At 37.2% G+C, this 24,128-nt stretch overlaps 1 protein-coding gene across 19 annotated transcripts in view; it reads right to left on the minus strand.

Annotated features, from left to right (window-relative positions):
- Nucleotides 1–17,891, minus strand: part of LOC129775329 (ATP-binding cassette sub-family C member Sur) — a 185,822-nt gene extending 167,931 nt beyond the window's left edge. For 3 of the 19 annotated variants that reach the window (XM_055779959.1, XM_055779973.1, XM_055779953.1), the window contains exon 1: nucleotides 17,181–17,891. The gene's annotated coding sequence lies outside the window, so the exon portion shown is untranslated. Of the gene's footprint in view, nucleotides 1–841; nucleotides 1,066–16,522; nucleotides 16,781–16,838; nucleotides 17,020–17,180 lie in introns of those variants that run through there. The other 16 variants (XM_055779958.1, XM_055779954.1, XM_055779971.1 and 13 more) reach the window with 13 other exon arrangements.
- Between the last annotated feature and the right edge of the window lie 6,237 nt (nucleotides 17,892–24,128).

Below are 24,128 nucleotides of genomic sequence, written 5' to 3' on the forward strand. Positions count from 1 at the left end.
TAATTCGACATCTAATTGAATGGACAGACCTGTATGCGACATGAATAATTGGACATTTTCGCCTGGAACTGGATATTTTTGTAAACATCGAGTTTGGGACCCAAATTTGGCCTCAGATTGAAAGTCGACACTGTACCACTGTCATAGCGAATGTCCAATTACAGGGCACAATCGCCTCTAATGCGACACTGAGTGGTACCCGGTATGTCGAATTAGAGTAACTTACTGTACTTTTTCCCAATAAAGTTGAAGTCCGAGACATGTTGACATCCAGAGTTGACGTAGGATTTTTCGTTACAGAATTTGTGGCATGTTCATTTTTAATATCTTTGAACAAGATTTCTACAACAATGCAAAGCATCCTAGCTAGCCATTCATATTGCAAATTTTGTTCTCATATAGCCAATTTTCCGAGAAAACAACAACATGAACAGGTTTCTGAAAATCATTTGTCAATTGACCTCATTCTTCCATCTTATATCTACAGGTTCTCATGTTTAGGTGTCATATATTCAGACAATCATCTGCTATATTGCATTCACTTGCGTGGTTTATGAAAAAAAAATAAAAATATATCCTAGGCTGTAGGCAGATCGCTAATATCGTTCACTCTAATTATTTTCGAATTTTCATCTTTCCGTATGAACACTGATCCATGCGAGAACCACACAAAGCGATAATTGTGGTCCTTCCTAAATTTTCTTGCAGCACCCAATATACGCTGGTTGATTGATGTTATGTGATGATTAAAATAGACTTGTTGTTTCAATCCTAAACCTATTTCTTCGCATGTGAACGGGCGTTCCTTGAACGCATTCATCAGCTGTTCCTTCACACTTACGCTGCTACATCGTAGAAGAACAGGTTCCACACCTTTTTGATTCTTCGACATCAGGCGAGACACTCCAAGAAAATTCATAGCGTTGTAGGGGTGATATCTTACTGTATCAGTTTTCGCAGATCACTTAAAGACAACACAGGTGAGTCGTCGGTACCATACGATGTTTCGCCTTTATTACCCATTTGGGTATCAGTTCCTGTTCCAGCTTGCTGTGCAGTGCGTTGTTGTTTCAATGTGTTCAGTCTTGTTTTTCCGAGAACAATTTCCTAGGGTGAATTACTGGCTTTTCTTTTATTTTTATTATTTTGGTCATTAGCCGTGAGTGGTAGTGGACAATTGCCAATAAGCTGATACAAAACACGATATCAGACAGTGTACTCCGACACAATGTTTTGAAGCCAGAACAGTTCGAGAGTAAACAAACAGCTCTACCAAAACATAGCAGCAACAAATCAACAGACCACCACTTCAACGCCTTTCAAGAGTATCAGGTTTGTATGAGTTTCGCAATTTGTAAGTGATGGCTAAATATTGTTTATATTAGATCACTTTCGTGCCATGTTTATCTATTTGTGGGCAAATTTGTCCAAATTAAATAATAACTTTTTAATGATTCTCATTCAACCAGAACTTATATTCCACCCTTTTCTGATAAGGAATTGTATAAACAATAGTTTTGAGATTACAAAATGAACTATCAATTCATATTTCACCGCAAAAATTTTAGTTTTTGTGCGACGATTGCAGTTATAACCGATTCCTATAGCTCAGATGCTCAGATTTCGATGTTAGGGAATGTCCAAATCGATTGGTGCCAAAATCTTGTAAACCCACCAAGAAATGACTGAACAACAAGCCTGAACAAGCTGCCCCAAGTTAGAAAATTAATTTCTCAATTTCTACCCTCAATAGGCTCCACAAAAACGAAATCCTACGTTAAAAAAACGTGTGGATAATGTCGCAGGCATAACTGAAGAGTCGGAAGACTACAACTTCTCATTTTATTGTGATTCTTTTTTTCTTTTTATTGATTTGCTTTGTTTTATTAGATTTTAAGAGGCGTAGCACTTAAGACTTTTGCTTCAACTTATTAATGTTTTAGGTTTGTTTGATTGAGGCTTTGTACTTAAATTTTTATTCGCCAGGAATATTTTGATGATTATGATGAACGCCATCGCCGCAGTCGCCGACTGGTTGCTAGCTTGCTGGTTGGATGACTGCCGTCCATGGGTCTATAGGATATTTTCCGCAATTACGTTGATTTTTATCAGAAAGTTTGCTTTTCATTTCATAAGTTCATATGATAAATCAAAACAGGTATTGGAATAGTGCTACTTAAATCATTCCGGGTAAGGTTGGTCACAAAAAGAGGTAAGATGGTGACATGAAATACCTCGTGATTCTAGCCGTATACAGAATTATTGTTTCCGGCAAAATTGTACTTATAAATCAAGGCCGTTGTACGATAGATCAAGTGTAACAAGGGTGCTAGGAGTTATTTTTTCCTGAATTGCCGATAACGTGCGTAATGCGTTGCCCCTTATGGAAATATCACAAATGAAAATTTGTGACATTTGAAACTAAACCAAATTTATCATGAGTGCTCCTTGAGGAGTATTCTCAATCAATTCCCCTCAATTATGATATTCTCAATCAATTCGTCAATTAAGTGCGTTCAAATATTATTGTTTATGGAAACTCACATCTATTACAATAGTGGTCATCTTACCCCCGGTATGAGTCAAACAAAAGTGCTTCAATAATTCTATGAAAAAAAGGTTTTCGAAAAATTCAAATTTTAACGTCTGTGACATCAGTAAATGAAATCCAAATGAGCTAATATTTTGCATAGGGTTTATTATCGTGCAAATCAACATTTTGCAGCATGTTCCTAATGAAAAATCGAGTTAAATATTATTGGCACCTGAAAACATACGTTTCGCCTCGTATTCCGAAAAAAACTAAGTCCCAGAGTGTCAATTATTGACAAAAAAAAATTCGAGATGACAGTAGATCTCGACGTTTCATGCAATTTTAAAACATTTGGCATCAAAAAAAAATCTAAAACCCCGATTTCCTTTACTCCCCTCTTGGGTGATTTTTCGATTTTCAAATAACTCAAACTTTGACGTATATATATGAACGTAAACTTTAATTGCGTTCAAATACATCATTTTGAAGCTTCAGCTTCCATGTTTGGAATATTTTATGAAAATATTATTTTGGTGTGTGTATAAAATATTTGGAAAGTTACAGAAGATTTTCTAAACCACTACAAAAAACAGTTTTTGGTACTTTTTTGGAATTAGTGCGAAAAAAATATTAATATTCGTCAAACCAATTATCCTTGTACAGAATGTTTCGGAGTTTTCAAAAGTATATTTCGGTTTGCGTTGCGGTTATTATTTATTGAATTATTCACCATCAAAGACGAACGGAACGGTAATCTCTCTATATCGAACAGTCAAAAAGGTAAGGAACAGTAGGAATCGAATAAAAGCTGTTTGATAAGGTTAATTGAATTAGCTATTAACTTAACTAACAAAAAATGTGTTAGTCCTCGTAAAATTCGAAAAAACAAGACAAAATCGATTTTTGGTTTCTTCCAGATAATGTTGGCCACTCCAACACACACCAAGATAAAAATGTTTTAGAAGAATATTGTTTTAGAACAATATTTCATTTAACTTACAGCATTTCAAAAACCACTTAAAAAGTTTATTTCGCACTTTCTTCCAATTTTTTTGTAGAGTGTATGTACTGTATGTAATAGAGTAACATATTTTTTAAAATTATGTGTTTCAATGAAAATATCAGCAAATTTATATCAATACGGGTAAGTAAAAGTCAGGTTTTTTGTTTTGAGTAATTACAATCAGAACAGAAGCAGCAAACGTATTCCATAGCACAGTCCCTCAATCTATTTTAGAGGTGAATGAGCTGCAAAATTTGAAGCCTGTCTAAAGCAAAAAAATGGGTGGGTTATATATATGATATAACCGCAAGGTTGACGTGGGACTACCTTAGCTTAGTAATTTGTTTGTATTGATTGACTTTTTGATTGAATGAAACAATTTCCGAATTTAATATGTTCGGTTGTGAGTAAAAAGTTTGAATAAATGCCATATAAGGTCAATTCATGCATTGTGATAGATTATGTTCTTCGTTATAAGTAAATTTAATGACATTTCTTTTACGTTACGACAAAATATGTGAACGGAAGAATTATCAAACGATTATTTTATTTTACATTTCCCTCTGAAGGTTGCATCTCTCAAGTGTACGTACTTCTTGAACCGCGAATTCACTTGATTTGATGAATTTCAGGCACTCAGTTTCGATTTTGATAATCACGTCGAACGCATATTGTTCGATCATCGTTTGACAACGGAGATGGAAAATTAAAAACAGAATCCGAGAGTATTGGGTACATCCCATTCTCAGTGATTCGCACGGCATATATGTCGGATTCCAAAATTGAGAGCGAATTGAACTATCGGTCAATAAACAATCATCGTATGGCCGCAGGTCAAAACTAGCCAGTACTGATTAAACAGACGGCCGATAGTTTGCCGACAAAACAGTTTGAATGCGGTTTGCCGATACTGAATCGGTGAAGTGTGCGCATATGCATGTCGCTTTGTACTGATTAAGTCGGCCAATCAAACTATCGGCCAACAAAAGCCTGCAGTCTGCGGGGGCTTTTAGGGAAACACATTTCAATCGGAACAAAAAAAACCCCGACTTGCATGAATTTTCAATGCCAATTTCCCCCACGCTCCATGAATTTGAGTCTGTGTTAAGGAAATATATTCCAGCCAGAACAAAAATACTCCTGACTTGCATGAATTTGTAATGCCAGTTTCCCCACGCTCCATTGATTTCAAGTCTACGTTAAGGAAACACATTAGAGTCGCAACAAAAATGCCCACGACTTACATGTATTCGCAATGCCAATTTCACCACGCTCCATGGATTTAAAGTCCGTGTTAGGGAAACACATTTCAGTCGGAACAAAAATACCCCCGACTTTCATGTATTGGAAATCCCGATTTCTCCAACGCTGCTTGTTCTAGACGTCTGTGTTAGGGAACACATTTCGATGAGAACAAAAGTCCTCATACTTTCATGTATTTGCCATGCCGATTTCCACAATGCTGCTTGATTTTGATGGCTGTGTTGGGAAACCTTCAATCGGGCCAATCAAAGCGAGGTAGTTAGGGCGTTTATATAACGCTTAACGTTTTACAGTAATTCAATTGTTTATCTAATGGAAAATAACATTTTATTAATTGCGATAGATGCGTAGAAATATTCCCTATCAGTTGATGCAAACATCTTTCCGATCCAGTAAGAAATGTTCGAGTTATAAGCGTTCGGAATCTTTAATTTTTTCCTGCATGTTCTGTGTTTAGGTTTTCATTTTACCCCCCATATACTCCGGTTAGACGTAGTCCCACGTCAAAAAAACTTATTCTTATTCTATTTAATAAACGGATATTTCATTGCACAGAATGCTTTCACTGAACGGCGCGAGCAATGGACACAGCAGCAAACATTTCAAACTCAATCAGAGCTTCAACTCATCGTGTTAGCTGATCGTTGTCTATAAAGCGACTGAATTTTGTTTTTATTTTTTTTTTATTGATTTATTTTTCAACGATACATTCTGCTTGAGTAATGATATTCAGCGTCTAATGGTATGAAAAGGCCCCCCGTGTTTACTGATGTTGGCGTTCAAATTAAAACTGCTGCTTATGGATTCCTTAAAAATGAACAGATTTTAGAGATTTTGTATACGATCACCCAGCGTTCCGGCGATCAGCCATCGCCGTGAGAGATTGGTGCAACGGTAAATCCCCCGGAGTGGTCTATCGCCTCGTGGTACGTGATAGTACGGACCACCACCACCATTACACAGAACACCAAACAAATTATTAGGGAACTACACTGTATTAGTACACTCAAAGTTAATTTTTAGCACATGTTATGGCATCCCGATTTATTACGAATGAGCCGAAAAATAACAAAAAATGTTCTACTCCCCAATACGTGTATATCATTTGTATAATATACTAGCTGACCCGACGGACTTCGTTCCGCCCAAAATAATTTTTTTGATTTGAATACTTTCAAACATCCACGTTTTCTTACTAAGTGAACGTTAGTGAGTCCAATCACTGAACTCTTCATTGATTGATTACCCTTTGACCCTTTACAATTTCCTTTTACTATAAATTGTCTAGTTCTTCTACAAAAATTCGTCCTTATAATATAAAATTATTTTCAGACACAATTCTCGTTCAAGATTCTTCAAGCATTTGAAAATAACATGTTTCTCCGTTGCATGGAGTACATGTTTGATACAGAGAATATTACAAAATAAAGACAGCTCAAATCGGACCACTCTTTCCTCGGGTTTAGGGCACACCAACACTTTTGGCCTTCCATTTATGTTTATTTAGATAGAAGATATAGGAATATGTTATTCCGTTTGAAAATCCTTTTCCATTTTCGAATAAAAAACAATTTCGTTAGCGCCAACATCAAATAGACTAACAACGTTTAGCTAATTGTAGAACATATGGGAATTCAATTTTCCGAATGTTCCGATTTTTCTATCCGCTATATTGATCTACGGGAAGAGACGAATACAACGAAATATAGTTGACTCAAATTGAACCTTCCTCGGGTTTTGCGCTTACCAACACATCCATTTCCTCTTACGAACAAAGATCAATTTCGATAGCGCAAATATCGAATGGACTAACAACGCTTATTATGATGTAATTTTCGAACATGTGGGAATTCAATTTTCCGACCTTCCTTCAGGATTTTCCGAAAATATTCCGATTTTCCTCTCCACTATATTAATCTATGGGAAGAGACGAATACAACAAAATACAGGAGGCTAAAATCGGACCATCCCTTCTTCTGGTTTTTCGCTTACCAACAAATTTTGCCTTACATTTTTATTTATATAGATAGATAGATATAAGATATGGTAATGCGTTATTTTGCCTGAAAATCCATTTCCACTTACGAACAAAGATCAATTTCGATAGCGCAAACATCGAATGGACTAACAACGCTTATTATGATGTAATTATCGAACATGTGGAAATTCAATTTTCCGAATTTTCCGACCTTCCTTCAGAGATTTTGGAAAATTTTCCGGTTTTTCTCCCCGCTATATTGATCTACGGGAAGAGACGAATACAACAAAATACAGGAGGCTAAAATCGGAACATCCCTTCTTCGGATTTTCCGCTTACCAACAGATTTTGCCTTACATTTTTATTAATATAGATATGCTAGAGCCAATGAGCGAGCGAAACAGAAGACACATTTGAATGAAAGCATATGAAAGCTTTTCGTATAGTTTACCAAATACACGGCCCAGACAGAGAAATAATATTCTCGTTCATGTTTTTCTTTATCCTCTTAGAAAACACTTTCCAACTTCATTTTATCACGATGTGTAATATTATCACGCTTTTTTATGACAGCATCTGACTATGGATAGCGTGGTCGTGTAAAATAGCTTTGCATTCCAGCGGCCTTGGTTCGATCCCCATTGATGTCGTGTGGACTTTTTTTTTTGGCACAATCCCAAATGAAATGAGGAAACAGACTTTTTTTAAGTTTTTAAAACAGCTCCTTATTTGCGCATTTGACCCTCCAGCACACTAAATGGCATTATTTCTACCAAAGATGAAATATTTTCAGCCAACGCTAGTTTGGGTGTAGGAAAACTCCAGTTTAGGTAACCCCACATAACAGAGTGACGTCACAAACGAAAATTGGCGGAAATAGATTTTTGACGGAAATAAGAGCGAAAGGTCAGGAAAATTCCTGGAAAATTTAATTAATTTTGGATTCAAATTTGGACGGTTTAAAATTAGTTAAATTAGTGATTTTTTTCGGTTAGAAAGAAAAGATCGATTTTAAAAGGCCGCACAGCACCCCCCTTACACATATTCTATTCAAAAATGTACACATAAATACCATTGAAGCCATTACTACCCTTTTTTCTGTTTACTCAATTATGCAGAAGACGACAAGGCGTTATCACTTACCGTTTTTCAACACAAGTTTAAATAGTTAAGATTTACATAAGTATAAGCCAACATCGAATGAATCCATGACTACAGAAATATGCTATAGCATTTTCGCCTTCGTTGCCACATTGTCCGGAACATTGTTCGTAGGGGGTTGTAATAACTTTATAGCCAGGTGATGTATATTGAGTATCCTATGGCCATGAGTGCTATCTTGGGAAGTTCGTATAGCTGATCTCATTGGATGCTAAATTCTGCCTATGTATAGGAAATGTATAGGATATTGGGAAGAGCATTTGAGAAAGTGAAACGGGCTTCTAAGGACATATTTGAGGAACATAATATTAAGATCGCGACTACTCAAGCCATCATAATCTGATATGCGTGAGTAAACCCTTTCGAACTTCTAAATCAGTAGCCAGTTAAAATCATTATTTATTTTTTTTTTTTACTTAACCAAACAACATGCTCGATATTATGATATCCTGGACCACAATTACATTTTTTTAGGAGCATGATCTACACGATAAAAACGTGAATTGAACCCGAATTGATTGAATTTTGGGGATAATAGAGTAAAACAGCCTTCCAAGATCATCGCTTCTTTGATTCTGCCAAATTATAAATGCCTGTTTGCACGAAAAACGGAGAATAACTCGTGATACGCATCGACTCACATTGTGACCTAACGCCCGAATTGTAGGCAAAAAGATTGCTCGTTGCGTCGGGGAGGAAAGCGAGTGGTTAGTGCAATCGAAAAAAACATACTCATTTTAATCGTCAAATTGTTTACTTTTGACATAGGACTATGTCTTTGATTTCTATATACGGGGGTCACTCTACGAAAAATGTAACGACTAATTAAGAGTTTTCAAACGCATATTACTCAAAGATTTTATTGCGACATATGTTGTGTTATATACCATTAGTTATATACCATTAGACATGAAATTTATCCTGTATTTTTTTTTTGCCTGAGACAGCAAACAAAAGGGGTATGTTTTGCGAGCGGATGCGAAGATAAATCATGTATTATGCATTCTTTCTTCCAAATTCATTTCCATAAATGTTACATGTAACACAAAATTGCGTCAATTCGTGCGTTCTATCTAACAAATTAGCAAGATGTTAAAGTAATCAGATGCAAGATTCCATGCATCACTCAAACTTCATGCATGATTTCATCAAAGTAACGAGGATAGTGTCACCCATACAATGATCGTTCATATTTAGACCGGCAATACATCGCATCACAACAATCAAACGAAATGGAATATTAATATTCTTCATGACTCATGTTCATAATTCTCAATGACTCAATTCCTTCTATGATGGATTGAACAGTAGAACCAATACGACTTGATTGTGATAGTCTGCAAACGAACATTATTACACCGAAAAAGCTACTGCCCCCAATACCTAATAAGGGGCTGTCCACATACCACGTGGGGTAGGGGTCGCGAAAATGTCCATGGTTGTCCACGGTGGAGGAGGAGGGGTTTTAGATAATATCCACGTGGACACGATACATATTTTTTCAATGATGTGTTTATGAAGAAAAGTGTTGAGCTGCTTGAGTGCGTCAAACATCCATATTTTTTTTCACATGGCTGAACTTCTTCCCTGGAATGTGTATTCTGAAATTCATCCATATGAACTGAGAGCGATCGATTTATTTCCATTGATAGGAAAGAATCACGCATTCCACTAGAACGAACGAAATTTTATTTAATTTTTTGTACCGATTTTTAAAAAGTACCAGAAACAGTTCTACTATAGTATTTCTATTGTATAGTGTTGATTGTATAGTTGATTTTTCAAGTAATTTCAAAGATTACTTAAAATTTTCGACTTCACACTGTGTACCTCTAACTTTTGTTTTCGGATGTATTAAAAGCTCGATGATTCGTTCGCTCACTTGCAAGCTTATCGGACGCATTCTTCAGTCGATCCGAAAGAGGTGTTTTTTTCACATCGATTCTATTGTGTTTTTTCATCCGGCGCGCTTGCAAGCGTGGTGAATCTCAACCAAATAAGTGGTGTACGATCGAGACACTGAGGATCCATTCAACAGATCACATACGTCACACCGCAGCGGCAAGTAGAAGTTTATTTCTTTTTTTCTCCTTTCTATCATTTCTTCCACTTTCTGTGCATAACAAATACCATTGTTTCGCTGGGTGTTTACGTAATCATCAAGCGTTGGCATTAGGGTGACCATCTTCATATATATTGCACTTGAACATTTGTTGGAACTTTTTTCATTTTTGAATTTAATTTAATAAAAATTAGTTTGAATAACTATAATTTTCTACTGTAACTAAAATAGAAGTTTATTTTATTATATTTTTTTTTAAATTTTTTTTATTACCAATAAATTCTGTTCATATCGAACAGTTGACGAAATTTATTACTATGGCTGAAGGCGGGGAGGATCCCGCAACGACGCCAACGTATATCTCTGATACGGAACCCCCTGAAGAACCGGAAGGTGAAGTAGAAATTGGAATAGAAAACGTAATTTCTGATGATGAGGAGGATGAAGAAAAACTGGATTTTCGTCAAAAAGTATACCCTGAGGGCTCCAAAGGCCCATTCATTGTGTACTTTAGGCGAAAATCCAAACCCCTCAATGTTATTCGCATATCTAAAGAGCTGACAAAAAACTTCTCAGATGTTACCGAGATTACTCGGATGGGGCCAGACAAATTACGAGTTGTCGTCTCCAGCCGGACCCAAGCAAATGATATAACCCGTTGCGATCTCTTTGCGATTGAGTATCGCGTATACGTGCCCTGTCGTAACGTAGAAATCGACGGCGTAATCACCGAAAAGGGTTTGACCCGAAATGATATACTCAAGGATGGAGTCGGTCGCTTCAAGAACTCTTCGCTTAAAACTGTGAAGATTCTTGCATGCGACCAACTGAAATCCGTATCTATTATAAATAATAAGAGAGTTCTCAGTTCGACAAATTCTTTTCGAGTAACCTTTGAGGGCTCCGCCCTTCCAAACTTCGTTTCGATAGATGCGCTTCGTTTACCTGTTCGATTGTTTGTAACCCGGGTAATGAGTTGCAACAACTGCAAACAACTTGGTCATACGGCCGTCTACTGTTGCAACAAAAAGCGTTGCACAGATTGTGGAGAGAGTCATGATGGGACTTCTTGCGCAAAAGAGCGCAAGTGTCTTCATTGCGACGGGGCCCCCCATGATCTTTCTCAATGCCCGGTGTACATACAAAGAGGGGAAAAAATCAAGCGTTCCTTAAAGGAATTTTCAAAACGGACTTATGCAGAAATGCTTAAGAATTCCGTGCCAACGACGCAGGACAATCCTTACTCCCTCCTGCAGAACGACGAGCCTGTCGCTGACGCTCCCAATGCGGGAAGTTCTGGTACATCGCAGCGTGCCATCAGGAAAAGGAAAATTACTACTTTTCCATCACTCCCCAGTAAGAAGTCCAAAATTTCCCAAGTTGGATTGAAACTTCGAACCGAACGTGCTGAAAATAGACCGAAGCAAGTACCTCCTGGTTTACACGGTTCTTCTACTAACCAGGGGTCCTCAGCACGTTCCGGAACAACACCCAATACGTCTGTTCCTTTTTCACGGTCAAAGCAACAGTCACAACCTGGCTTGTTTGCGCTTTCTGACCTGGTGGACAACATTTTGAATGCTTTGAATATTAATGACTCTCTTAAAAGCATATTATTATGTTTGCTTCCGGTAGTGAGAACATTCTTGATAGAAAAATGTGCCTTTTTAGCAGCGTTCATTTCCCTCGATGCCTGATTCAGTGCAAGAGGTCAAGGAATTGACCACTGTAATACAGTGGAATTGCAGAAGCATCATCCCTAAACTAGATCAATTTAAATTTTTAGTTCATAACTCTAACTGTGATGTATTTTCCCTCTGTGAAACATGACTTTCTTCAGCCGACGAACTGAATTTCCACAATTTCAACATTATTCGCCTCGATCGAAATGACTCGTTTGGTGGCGTACTATTGGGGATTAAAAAATGTCACTCCTTCTATAGAGTCGCTCTCCCATCGATGACAGGCATTGAAGTTGTTGCTTGCCAGACACAAATCAATGGCAAAGACCTCTGCATTGCTTCGATATATATCCCTCCCAGAACTACGGTAGGCCGCCATCAGTTCTTTGATACTATCGAGGCAATGCCGGAGCCGCGGTTAATCTTAGGTGATTTCAACTCCCATGGAACAGCATGGGGATCACTTTACGATGACAACCGTGCCACTTTGATTTATGATCTGTGCGACAACTTCAAATTGACAGTTTTGAATACTGGGGAAGCAACCAGAATAGCCAATCCTCCTGCACGGGCAAGCATGCTAGACATATCTTTATGCTCTTCTTCGTTATCCCTGGATTGCATGTGGAAGGTAATCCAAGATCCCCACGGTAGTGATCACCTACCAATAATTTTATCGATCGCTAATGAATCAAGCTCTCGTGAGTCAGTCAATATTTCGTATGACCTCACGAAGAATATTGACTGGAGAACATTTGGGGATATAATATCTGAAGCAATTGTTTCAATGCATGAACTTCCTCCACTCGAAGAGTATAACTTTATATCGAGTTTGATTTACGAAAGCGCACTTCAAGCTCAAAAGAAACGTGTACCGGCTACCACTTTCCGACGTCGTCCTACATCACTTTGGTGGGACAAGGAATGTTCAAAGGTCTACCTTGAAAAATCATCCGCTTTCAAAAAATTCAGGAAAACTGGACTAGTGGAATGGTTTCGAAAGTACCAAGCTCTAGAAGCCAAACTAAAAGGTTTGATTAAAGCAAAAAAGCGTGGATATTGGCGGAAGTTCGTCAATGGTTTGTCAAGGGAGACCGCTATGAGCACTCTTTGGAATACGGCTAGGAAAATGCGTGGCTGGAACCATACAAACGAAAGTGAGGAATACTCTGACCGTTGGATTTTTAACTTTGCAAAGAAGATTTGCCCCGACACCGTTCCTGCACAAAACGTCGTACGCGACATTCCACTTCAAAGCGATTATGAGAATTTTTCGATGGTGGAATTCTCAATTGCCCTTCTCTCATGTAACAATTCAGCTCCGGGGTCGGACAAGATTAAATTCAACTTGTTGAAGAATCTTCCCGACTTGGCAAAACAGCGTTTGCTGAACTTGTTCAACAAGTTTCTGGAGCTGAATATTGTCCCGCATGACTGGAGACAAGTGAGAGTGATAGCCATACGGAAACCCAACAAGCCGGCTTGCGATCACAACTCGTATAGGCCGATTGCAATGTTATCCTGTATTCGTAAATTGTTAGAGAAAATGATTCTTCTTCGTTTGGACAAGTGGGTCGAAACGAACAATTTGCTGTCAAATACGCAGTTTGGCTTCCGCCGAGGTAAAGGGACAAATGATTGTCTCGCGCTACTATCTTCTGAAATCCAAATCGCATTTGCTCGCAAAGAACAAATGGCTTCCGTTTTTCTCGATATCAAAGGGGCATTTGATTCAGTTTCCATGGAAATTCTCTCAGAGAAGCTTCATAATCGTGGACTTTCACCAATTCTCAACAATTTCCTGTACAATTTACTGTCAGAAAAGCACATGATTTTCTCTCATGGCAGCTCGAAATCTTCTCGTTACAGTTTTATGGGCCTACCACAAGGCTCCTGCCTAAGCCCCCTCTTGTACAGTTTTTACGTCAATGATATGGATGATTGTCTAACTAGAGACTGCACGCTGAGACAACTTGCAGACGATGGAGTTATTTCCATCACAGGTACTAATCCCGTCGTTCTGCAAAAGTCGTTGCAAGATACCCTGAACAATCTGTTCACGTGGGCCCTCAAGCTGGGTATCGAATTCTCTACGGAGAAAACCGAAATGGTCGTTTTTTCTAGGAAGCACGAACCCGCCCAATTCCAGCTTCACCTATCCGGCAAAACGATCCAACACTCTATGTTTTTCAAATACCTGGGTGTATATTTTGATTCTAAGTGTACCTGGGGGAGACACATTGCGTATTTGAAACAGAAATGCCAGCAAAGAATCAATTTTCTCCAAACAATTACCGGAACATGGTGGGGTGCCCATCCAGGAGACCTCATTCAGTTGTACAAAACAACGATATTATCAGTGTTAGAATATGGCAGTTTTTGCTTCCGATCAGCTGCCAGGATTCATATTCTCAAGCTGGAGAGAATACAATATCGTTGCTTGCGTATAGCCATGGGGTGTTTGCATTCAACACATACGATGAGTCTCGAAGTTTTGGCAGGAGTACCCCCGCTTACTCTTCGGTTCACAGAATTATCCTACAGATTTCTCATCCGTTGCAAGATCATGAATCCATTGGTGATTGATAACTTCGAAAATCTACTCCAACTGATTCCTCAGTCAAGTTTTATGTTTTTATACCATGAGGACCTTACCCACGACGTGCACCCTTCACCAGGCATCTCCAACCAAGTTTGCTTCCCATACTTTTGCAATTCCTCTGTCATTTTTGATCTGTCCATGCGACAAAAAATCCATGGAATCCCAGATCATCTACGCTCCGATTCTATTCCGCCGATATTTTCGGCAGAATATGGGAAAGTTGGATCTGATAAAATGTTCTTTACTGACGGTTCATTCATAAACGGGTCCACTGGCTTCGGCATCTTCAATGAAAATTCCAGTGCCTCTTTCAAACTCAAAGATCCTTGTTCCGTGTATGTCGCTGAACTGGGTGCGATATATTACGCATTAGGGATCATTGAAACATTGCCCATCGACCACTATTTTATTTTTTCAGACAGTCTCAGCTCAATAGAGGCAATCCGCTCAATGAAAGTTGATAAACGCTCATCTTATTTCCTAATAAGAATAAGACAACTATTGAGTGTTTTGGTCGAAAAATTATTCAAGATTACCTTAGCATGAGTTCCCTCTCATTGCTCGATTCCGGGGAATGAGAAAGCGAACTCGCTAGCTAAGGTGGGCGCTTTAGAAGGCACACTTTTTGAAAGGCAAATTGCTTATAATGAATTTTTCCACATTCCTCGTCAGTATACGCTCGTAAGTTGGCAGCGCATGTGGAGTGGTGATGAGTTCGGTCGTTGGTTACACACGATTATCCCTAAGGTCTCGACGAGTGCATGGTTCAAGGGATTGAATGTAGGTCGTGATTTCATTCGCGTGATATCTCGGCTTATGTCCAATCACTACAACCTAAACGCGCATCTCTATCGCATTGGGCTCGCAGCAAACAATCTTTGTGATTGTGGCGATGGCTACCACGACATCGAGCATGTTGTCTGGTCGTGTATCCGGTTCCATGCTGCTCGCTCTCAGCTCTCTAGAGCACTGAGAGCACAAGGCAGACAATCGGATAACCCCGTCCGGGATATCTTAGGTAGCCGGGATCCTGATCTTCTGCTTCATCTATACCTGTTCCTCAGAAACGCCGATGTCAACGTTTAATGATGTTTCCTTCGTTGTGCCCCCGTTTCATATCCCTCCTATCCGATCGATAAACTTTTACTTAGTCGCGGCAATACATACACACACTCTTTACAGATGCACGGGCCGAAGGTTGTGCAGTCCACTGATCATTCAACAAGAGCCAAAGGTTGTACCGCTCATGACAACTCTACACGAGCTGATGATTGCGCCGGCTAGTGACCATTCTATCCTGGATTCCTCGTGGCGAGAAAGACGCACCACGCTAGATATGGGGTACAGACGAGGGGGCGTTGCTGATAAATGGTCGGCTGCATCCCAATAGGAAGTATCCCGTGTCGGGCACAGGTACAGATCATTGAAGACAGCAACATCACAATTACGAAAACACTTGTAATACTAACCTCGAGCCAACCGCGAGTAATCGGTTACATATTACTAACATAGTTGTAAGACAAAAATTGTCAAAATATTGGACTCCCGGCCCCGTCAGGCTAACGCCACATGTGCCTTAATAAAATATATATTTTGGAAAAAAAAAGCTCGACATTTTACTGTGTCAGAATGGATTGGGAAAAAATCTGTATTACGAGCTTCTACTCTCCCAGATGGAATCCGGCTAATTCGGCTAACAATTTTTGTAGTTTGGCTGGGAATCTACCTGTCGTATTCACCAGATATTCTTTCCTTAGATTATCACCAGACAGCATAGAAATACAAAACGGTTTTAGGTTACCCTGAAAACTCGTGCTGATTTTATGAAAAAATCAAGAGCGTCATTTTTATAGACATGCATTCCTTCGACTATATACTATAATGATACTTTTGATTCCTTTTTGAGTAATTTTTGAATAATAGCTTACATTGATTTTTGAGATTTAGAGTAATAGCTTACATTTTTATCAATAGAAAATATGGAATATAACATAGAAAATTCATTTATTCTTTTCAAAAATGGAGGGATGTCCACGTGGACAAGATGGGGAGGGGTATCAGTAATGTCCACGCTTGTCCACGGAGGGGGAGGGGGGTGTCTAAAATCGTGCCTTTTCTGTCCACGTGGTATGTGGACAGCCCCTAATAAGAATAAGACAATGGAAAGAAATACAATACCACAATACCATAGCTATCCATTAAAAATAAAGCATCTTCATGATTACATGTGTATTTTACCTCAAAATATCACGAAATAATGAGAATTTTCAACTAGTTTTTTCGTTTCTTCCCCATACATTTATAATCAATGTAATCAATGACGATTCACAAATACTTCATCTACCATTCCACCCTGTTATGTGTCCCACTGATATTCATTAATCGTTTTCAGTTAGATAGTTGAACTTCCTGCCAGAAGCTTATTGTCTTTCTTTGTTCGTTACAAACCGTTTGAAGGTTGTGAGTACATACGACAAACGGTCCTTTTCAGGGCTACTATTTAGAGTTTCAAAAGAGTTAAACTAACAGATTTCTGAATAATGAAAATAATTACATTTATAATAACCAAGTGTTCTGAACAATCACAGTCCTACGTCAAACTTCCGTCTGTGCCCATTGGCTCAGACCATACTACTTTTTTTTCAAAAATCCACTACTTTTTTTTCAGAAATCCACACGCAACGTGAAACATTAATATCAATTATATCAGAATGCAACCACAAAATATAACATCAGTTCGAAGCACACCAATGAATACTCAAAGTACACAAACAATAAGTCAGATCCATTACGTCAGTCCAAATATTTTTGCAACATGTCATAACCAATAACACGATCCGAAAACCAATTCATTCCCCCGCAAACTGGCAGATCACTTTCATCCTGTAACATATACCTATACATATTTCATTCGGAACCAATATTTTTGAACAACACACACTGATAAATCATGAAGAACAGTAATTCACTTTTGCTCTCAATAACAACAGCGGTTATTTTTTTTGCATTTCATATTTCCGTAGCTGAACGCTTTTCAACTTTTCACCGCCTCCCGATGACAGCAGCGGATACTATTAATCTTGCTGCATAATTTGTGAGCTTCTGTTTTCATTCAACTGCAACCCAACTGTCGATGATCGCGTATGGCCACACAAAATTTTCCCCGCTTCGCGATGAAAATGAACCGGGTTTTTTTATTGGTTACACTGCACTTTATTTCTGCTAGCGGAAATGAAAATTGATTTCTGTATGCATCATGACACGTAAGCAATCTTTTCATTTTTTGCAAGGACTTAAAGCACTAACGTGTCCTAAATGCAACGCACGCCGTTTTTCTCTTTTATCAATAATTCCACTCGAGTGTTTAACACAGTCCTTGGGTGAATTAATGTATTTAATGAATGCTATTCATATTTGGCAAAATCACGTTATCGGCAAGTTTTCACGAACGACTATTCGTAATCTGGGCTATCATGCAGTCGTCATCCCCCGATAACCTCATGAACCGGAATGCATGAAAATCTGTCAATCCAGCTGATAAATTCCTTCGACGTTCGAATTCCAGCTGATTCGGTATGACAGAAATTGCACGGCCTCGAATGGGAACTCGCGGATGTAAACTGTGTGGAATTCATATTTCGCTTGCTTCTTACGAGCGCCTCAATTGGATGTAATTAGATTAGTATGTTTGACTTCTGTGGTGTTTTCCAGCCACTACAGTACCTTATTAGCACTCGTTTGCGACAGTTATTCATAATGATATAATTCAAGGGAAAACTGCACGGCCGCATGATTCAGAATCTTACTTCAAAGAAATGGAGAGAGGAAAGCAGTCCATTGAACGTTGAAAATTCTTATCGATATCATCCTTGAACTCATGTTTTCCGAAGAACCATTCTATTTATTTTAGCGACATGCTTCATACAAGTAAGACAATTTACAAAATTTGGAACATGGTGTAAGTTCACATCATGACACCATTGATAAGGAAGGGATTAAACACCACAGTAAATGGCGTCAACAATTTCTATATTTTTGCAAACGACTTTGTCCCGAGTGCTGTTACATTGTAGACAACAGCCAAAATCGAATGGGATCAACTTTCCTAGCTGCGGCTGATATTTTCTTACATTGGAAAACATATAGATAACAATGAACGGTTGAAATGCACCGAATCGTTGAATGTATCATATCTGTGCCGTATATAATGTTATACATCGTAATGTAGTGCTGTTATGAGTGGTTTTTCAAAAAGGATAACCAATCGGTTTTCAAAAGTGGTTCATTGAATAGGGGACTGTCAGATTCTGGACTGATCAGGTTGCCCACTAGAAACCTTATCCCCAAACCTTATCACAAGCTCATTGGAAAAAAATATATAGGGTATCAAATTAGAAAATAAGGTAAAGTGATTCACTGTAAGAGCTATGGTTAAAATCGTAGTTTTTCTTTTTTCACGCCATGCTCAATAGCTTGGAAATGAAAACATAGAAAAAATACTCAAAGTGCATCTTAATGTAATGTACCACGACATATCGTCAAATAAAATTACCATCGAAAATTGAAATTTTTGTGGCAATTCGCAATTTTGTTTTTTTATGCGAAATTGGATTATTCTACAAACAAATATAATACAATACAATACAATAGATATAATCATCGATTTCATGAAAATGAAATTGAATTGCCATTGCCAATTGCCTATGTACTCAAAATTCTCAAAATTGTAAAAAAAATGTCAAGTTTGGAAATATTTTTTTGTGTACCGCGCAACACTGTTAAAATTCTGAAAAAAACACGCATGTCTATAAAAAGCGTGGGAACACTTTTAAATACGAATTAGAGCAGTGCTGAATGTCGAAATCCCAAAAAAAATCAATATTAAAAAAAAATTAGTGCCCACATTTTTGATGATTTTTTTTAATAATATTTTTATAATACACCATAGTATGATGCACTTTCAGTATTTTTTTTAAGCTATTGAGAATGGCGTGCAAAAAAATGGAAAGTACTTTTGAAAAATCATAACTCAAAAATGAAAAAAAATGTCTGACTTTTGGATATGTTATATGAAAATTCCTCAAGAAAAAATATAATAAAATATAGTGCCCTTGGTACAATCAATTATTAAGAAAAACAAATTCTAATTTTTTGCAAACGTAGTTTTTTTTTCAAAAAATACCAGGTAATTGGTTTTAAGTGAAAAAAAAATGAAATTTGGTCCAAAAAAACAAAATATTCCCCTTTTCCTAAAAAAAATCATGACTTTTGAACAAGTGGACCGATTCAGATTAGCTAGTCTTTTCTGAAAAAAAATATTGCATATGTGAAAAATTCGGATTTTCTTTTCGTCATTAATGATTGTATTTGTTTTTCATAGTTAGATGGTCTCGGGAGCAAAGGCGCTATATATTTTATATTTTTCATAGGAAGCTGTAGTTTTTTTTACATAAATATCCAAAAACTAGAGATGTGTTCTTTTCCTTTTTCAAGTTATGATTTTCCATATTTAACCGATGGTCCGAAAAAGCATTTTTCCCTATTTTTTTCCAAAAATGACTTTTTTTCAAATTCATAATCCTTTTTTGGAAAATTAAAAATTACACTGATATTACATTGACAAAAATTTCGGATTTTGTTTCCGTAGTTGTTGAATATATTTATTTTTTTTAGTTTATGGACATTATATTTTGATGTTTTTTTTTCTTGAAAGCTGAGATGTTTTTTACATAACATATTCAAAATCAGAGATATACAACCACTCCTATCTCAATGGAATGGCGCCGTTGTGTGTTTTCAATGCTTATGTTTATTGTCAATTTTATTTAATACACACTCAGAAGAAAACACTTTAAATTCAACTTGACCAAATTTCGATCGTTACGAGAAGTAGTTCTTACAAAAACTATTTGTAAAGGATTATCGCAGGGCAACGTTTTGATTAAACTCAATGTACTGGACATTTTTCATGCTGCTGAATGAACAATCTATTCGAGAAGGTCATTCAAAAGGCTTTATTAACAGTTCGGCTGAAAAGTTCATAAGGTTGACATCTAGATGACGCCTCTTGCAAAAATCTACTTGACTATCACAAAGCACCATCTTTCAATGGATGCGTGTCAAAATTTGACAGCAATCGGTCGGTTAGCTCATAAGTTACAGCATTGAGAGTGAAGAATCATTTGTGATTGTGGAACTTCTTAAAGTATTACAATTCAATAAAAACGATACCAAAATTACATGAATTGGGCTTCGAATTACTTCCGCATCCACCGTATTCTCCAGATCTGGCCCCCAGCGACTATTTTCTGTTCGCAAACCTGAAGAGAATGCTCGCTGGCAAGAAATTTAAGACCGATGATGAAGTGATTACCGAAACTGAGGCCTACTTTGAGGAAAAACCGAAAGAGTACTATAAAAATGGTATCGAAAAGTTGCAAGATCGATATAATCGCTGTACCGCCCTTGAAGGCAATTATGTTGAATAATAAAATTGAATTTTGCAAAAAAAAATAGTTTTATTGTGTTGACTTATAAACTTTTCAGTAGAACTGTTAAAATTCAACGATAATCGATTTTCTACTGAAAGGAAAATTCGTCATAAGGAATCCAAACTAGGCGAAAGACTTACCGGTACCGGACAAATAAAAGAGGAGGAATTTAGGGCGGGAATAAAAATTATTTCATAAAAACGTGATATGTTCTCTGATTGGAAACATTTATGTAAGGCATAATATCAAACAAAAAAAAAATTCCGAAATAATTCATAATTTCTCTGTTTTTTTTGGGCCATACATTACAAAACAATGCCGTAAAAAGAGCTTGTTTCCGCCCGAGATTGAACTAGGGACCTTCCGCGTGTGAAGCATACGGAAACAGCACGGAAACAGTTGATTAGCAATTGAGTCATAATTGAAGGGTGTTTTTGAAAGGTTTCCAATCCACAAAATATATCACGCTTCTAGGAAATAGTTCGACATTATTGAATATTTATGCTGCGAACGAATTTTGATGATTTTCATATCAATAGAATCGGAATTTCGTGAGGGATTTCTTTGATTGGATTATTTACAGGTCAAACTACCATGTTCGTACTGATGATGATGATTTTTTGTTGTTGTTTTGTTAATGTCTATTGTAAAAAAAATAATAAGCGTTGTCTACGAAAGTTTTGAGCCACGCGCGCGTTTGGTGGGCTTGGACTATGTTAATGGAACACTGGCAGAACACTGATAGGGGCTGTCCACATACTACGTGGACAGAAAAGGCACGATTTTAGACACCCCCTCCCCCTCCGTGGACAAGCGTGGCCATTCCTGACACCCCTCCCCATCTTGTCCACGTGGACATCCCTCCATTTTTGAAAAGAATAAATGAATTTTCTATGTTATATTCCATATTTTCTATTGATAAAAATGTAAGCTATTACTCTAAATCTCAAAAATCAATGTAAGCTATTATTCAAAAATTACTCAAAAAGGAATCAAAAGTATCATTATAGTATATAGTCGAAGGAATGCATGTCTATAAAAATGACGCTCTTGATTTTTTCATAAAATCAGCACGAGTTTTCAGGGTAACCTAAAACCGTTTTGTATTTCTATGCTGTCTGGTGATAATCTAAGGAAAGAATATCTGGTGAATACGACAGGTAGATTCCCAGCCAAACTACAAAAATTGTTAGCCGGATTCCATCTGGGAGAGTAGAAGCTCGTAATACAGATTTTTTCCCAATCCAATCTGACACAGTAAAATGTCGAGCTTTTAATACATCCGAAAAAAAAAGTTAGAGGTACACAGTGTGAAGTCGAAAATTTTAAGTAATCTTTGAAATTACTTGAAAAATCAACTATACAATCAACACTATACAATAAAAATACTATAGTAGAACTGTTTCTGGTACTTTTTAAAAATCAGTACAAAAAATTAAATAAAATTTCGTTCGTTCTAGTGGAATGCGTGATTCTTTCCTATCAATGGAAATAAATCGATCGGTCTCAGTTCATATGGATGAATTTCAGAATACACATTCCAGGGAAGAAGTTCAGCCATATGAAAAAAAATATGGATGTTTGACGCACTCAAGCAGCTCAACACTTTTCTTCATAAACACATAATTGAAAAAATATGTATCGTGTCCACGTGGATATTATCTAAAACCCCTCCTCCTCCACCGTGAACAACCATGGACATTTTCGCGACCCCTACCCCCCCTAAAGTTGTCCACGTGGTATGTGAACAGCCCCATACATAATGAAATTTTTATGTGGGTCTGAAGTGGAAACTGGAATGGGGATAGCTCATTCAGAATTGTCGTAAACTATCTTTTTATAAGATGGTTATATCGAGTATTTCTGAATGTGGCAGATCTCTATCATGTTCTAAGTAGACACTTTTAGATATTGGGTTCGATTCCCAATCTGTCAAGTATCTTCCCGGGTTGGAAATTTTCTTGACATGCCTTAAAAAAACTTTGGGTCTGAAGTTGGGATTATCATTATGATAATGTCGATACGGATAGGACCATTGTTTTTCTTTTAAAGTTTTTACCTATTTATGATGTTCGATTAATAGAAATTCGTGCCTGCAACAGAGTCAGTTCGCTCTTTTGTTTTATAATACTGATATCTTAATTTGGTTAAATATAAATATTATCTATTAGATAAATCGGCCAGCTCAAACCTTTGTAGGGGTATGAGGTGGGTCATCATCATCACAAAAAATTGGATTAAAATCGTGATGCTCCAATTATTGAATGGAAGAATCTCCATTTTTCCGTCTCTCACTTCTTTGTTTTGCAATAGACACGTCAAAAACGTGCATCAAGCCGAAGCAATTTTATACACCAATATTTTCAATTTAATGGGTGCTTTAAGTTGGCTACACTTTCTGACATACGGTCTATTTTGATCAATTGTCACTTGTTAATTTGTTCTTTTATTATTATTGGCTGCCAACCAGGGCGGTATTTACATGTATGGGATCCTAGGATCAAGTATCTTGTGGAGGCCCCTATTTCATTGTCAGAATTTAGAGAAATGTATCATATAAAATAAGAAAGGTTCATACAGCACAGATTAAATACGAAAAATTCCGGAAAATGAGAAAAACAAAGCACGACAGTCGAAGTATGTTCATTTCAATATTATGCCTTTATGCTATTCATTTGCTCTTGCGAATGAACCCGAATGAAATAAATGATGTAGTTTGTGTAATTCGTATTTTTTAGTTGATTAGAACAATTTCGAGCGTCGGAGGAAAGTGGCGTCCAAGTAGCAGCCAAGTGTTTAAAATCCAAATCTGTACATTGGGCATTTTTTGTATCGATAGTTGAAAGATGTATAGGATACATAGAATGAATGATTGTTTTTGCAATACATTCAATGATTGAAAACTAAGGGTGCTCATACACTGTTTGGCCGAAGCCAAATATTTGGCTCTTTTTGACAGATAAAATTTGATCAACGTTTACTGATCAAATATATTCGACACAGAACACGATAAGCAAATGTTCAGTTATTGAATGCCTTAAATATTTTTTCGGTCTGTTCGTCAAACCTGTCGGTACATGGTTAGGTTACCTTAAATATTTCAGGCAATTTTTTTCCATGTTCGATGTTTGACATTGTTTGCCACTGTCGATAGTTGAAGAGTGGCAACAAAATATTGTTTGTACAAAAATCAAACCAAACTTTATTTGTCAAAAAGTGTCAAATATTTGACCTCTGGGCAAACAGTATACGGCCACCCAGGGTACTTTTATGAGAAGTTATCCTGGACTCGAAGTGTGTCCAACACGATTCACTTATACACTCTCAACTATGACATCTTAGCTTTGACGGAA

This window comes from Toxorhynchites rutilus, chromosome 3 (assembly GCF_029784135.1).
Source record: "Toxorhynchites rutilus septentrionalis strain SRP chromosome 3, ASM2978413v1, whole genome shotgun sequence".
NCBI classification, from domain to species: Eukaryota; Metazoa; Arthropoda; class Insecta; order Diptera; family Culicidae; genus Toxorhynchites; species Toxorhynchites rutilus.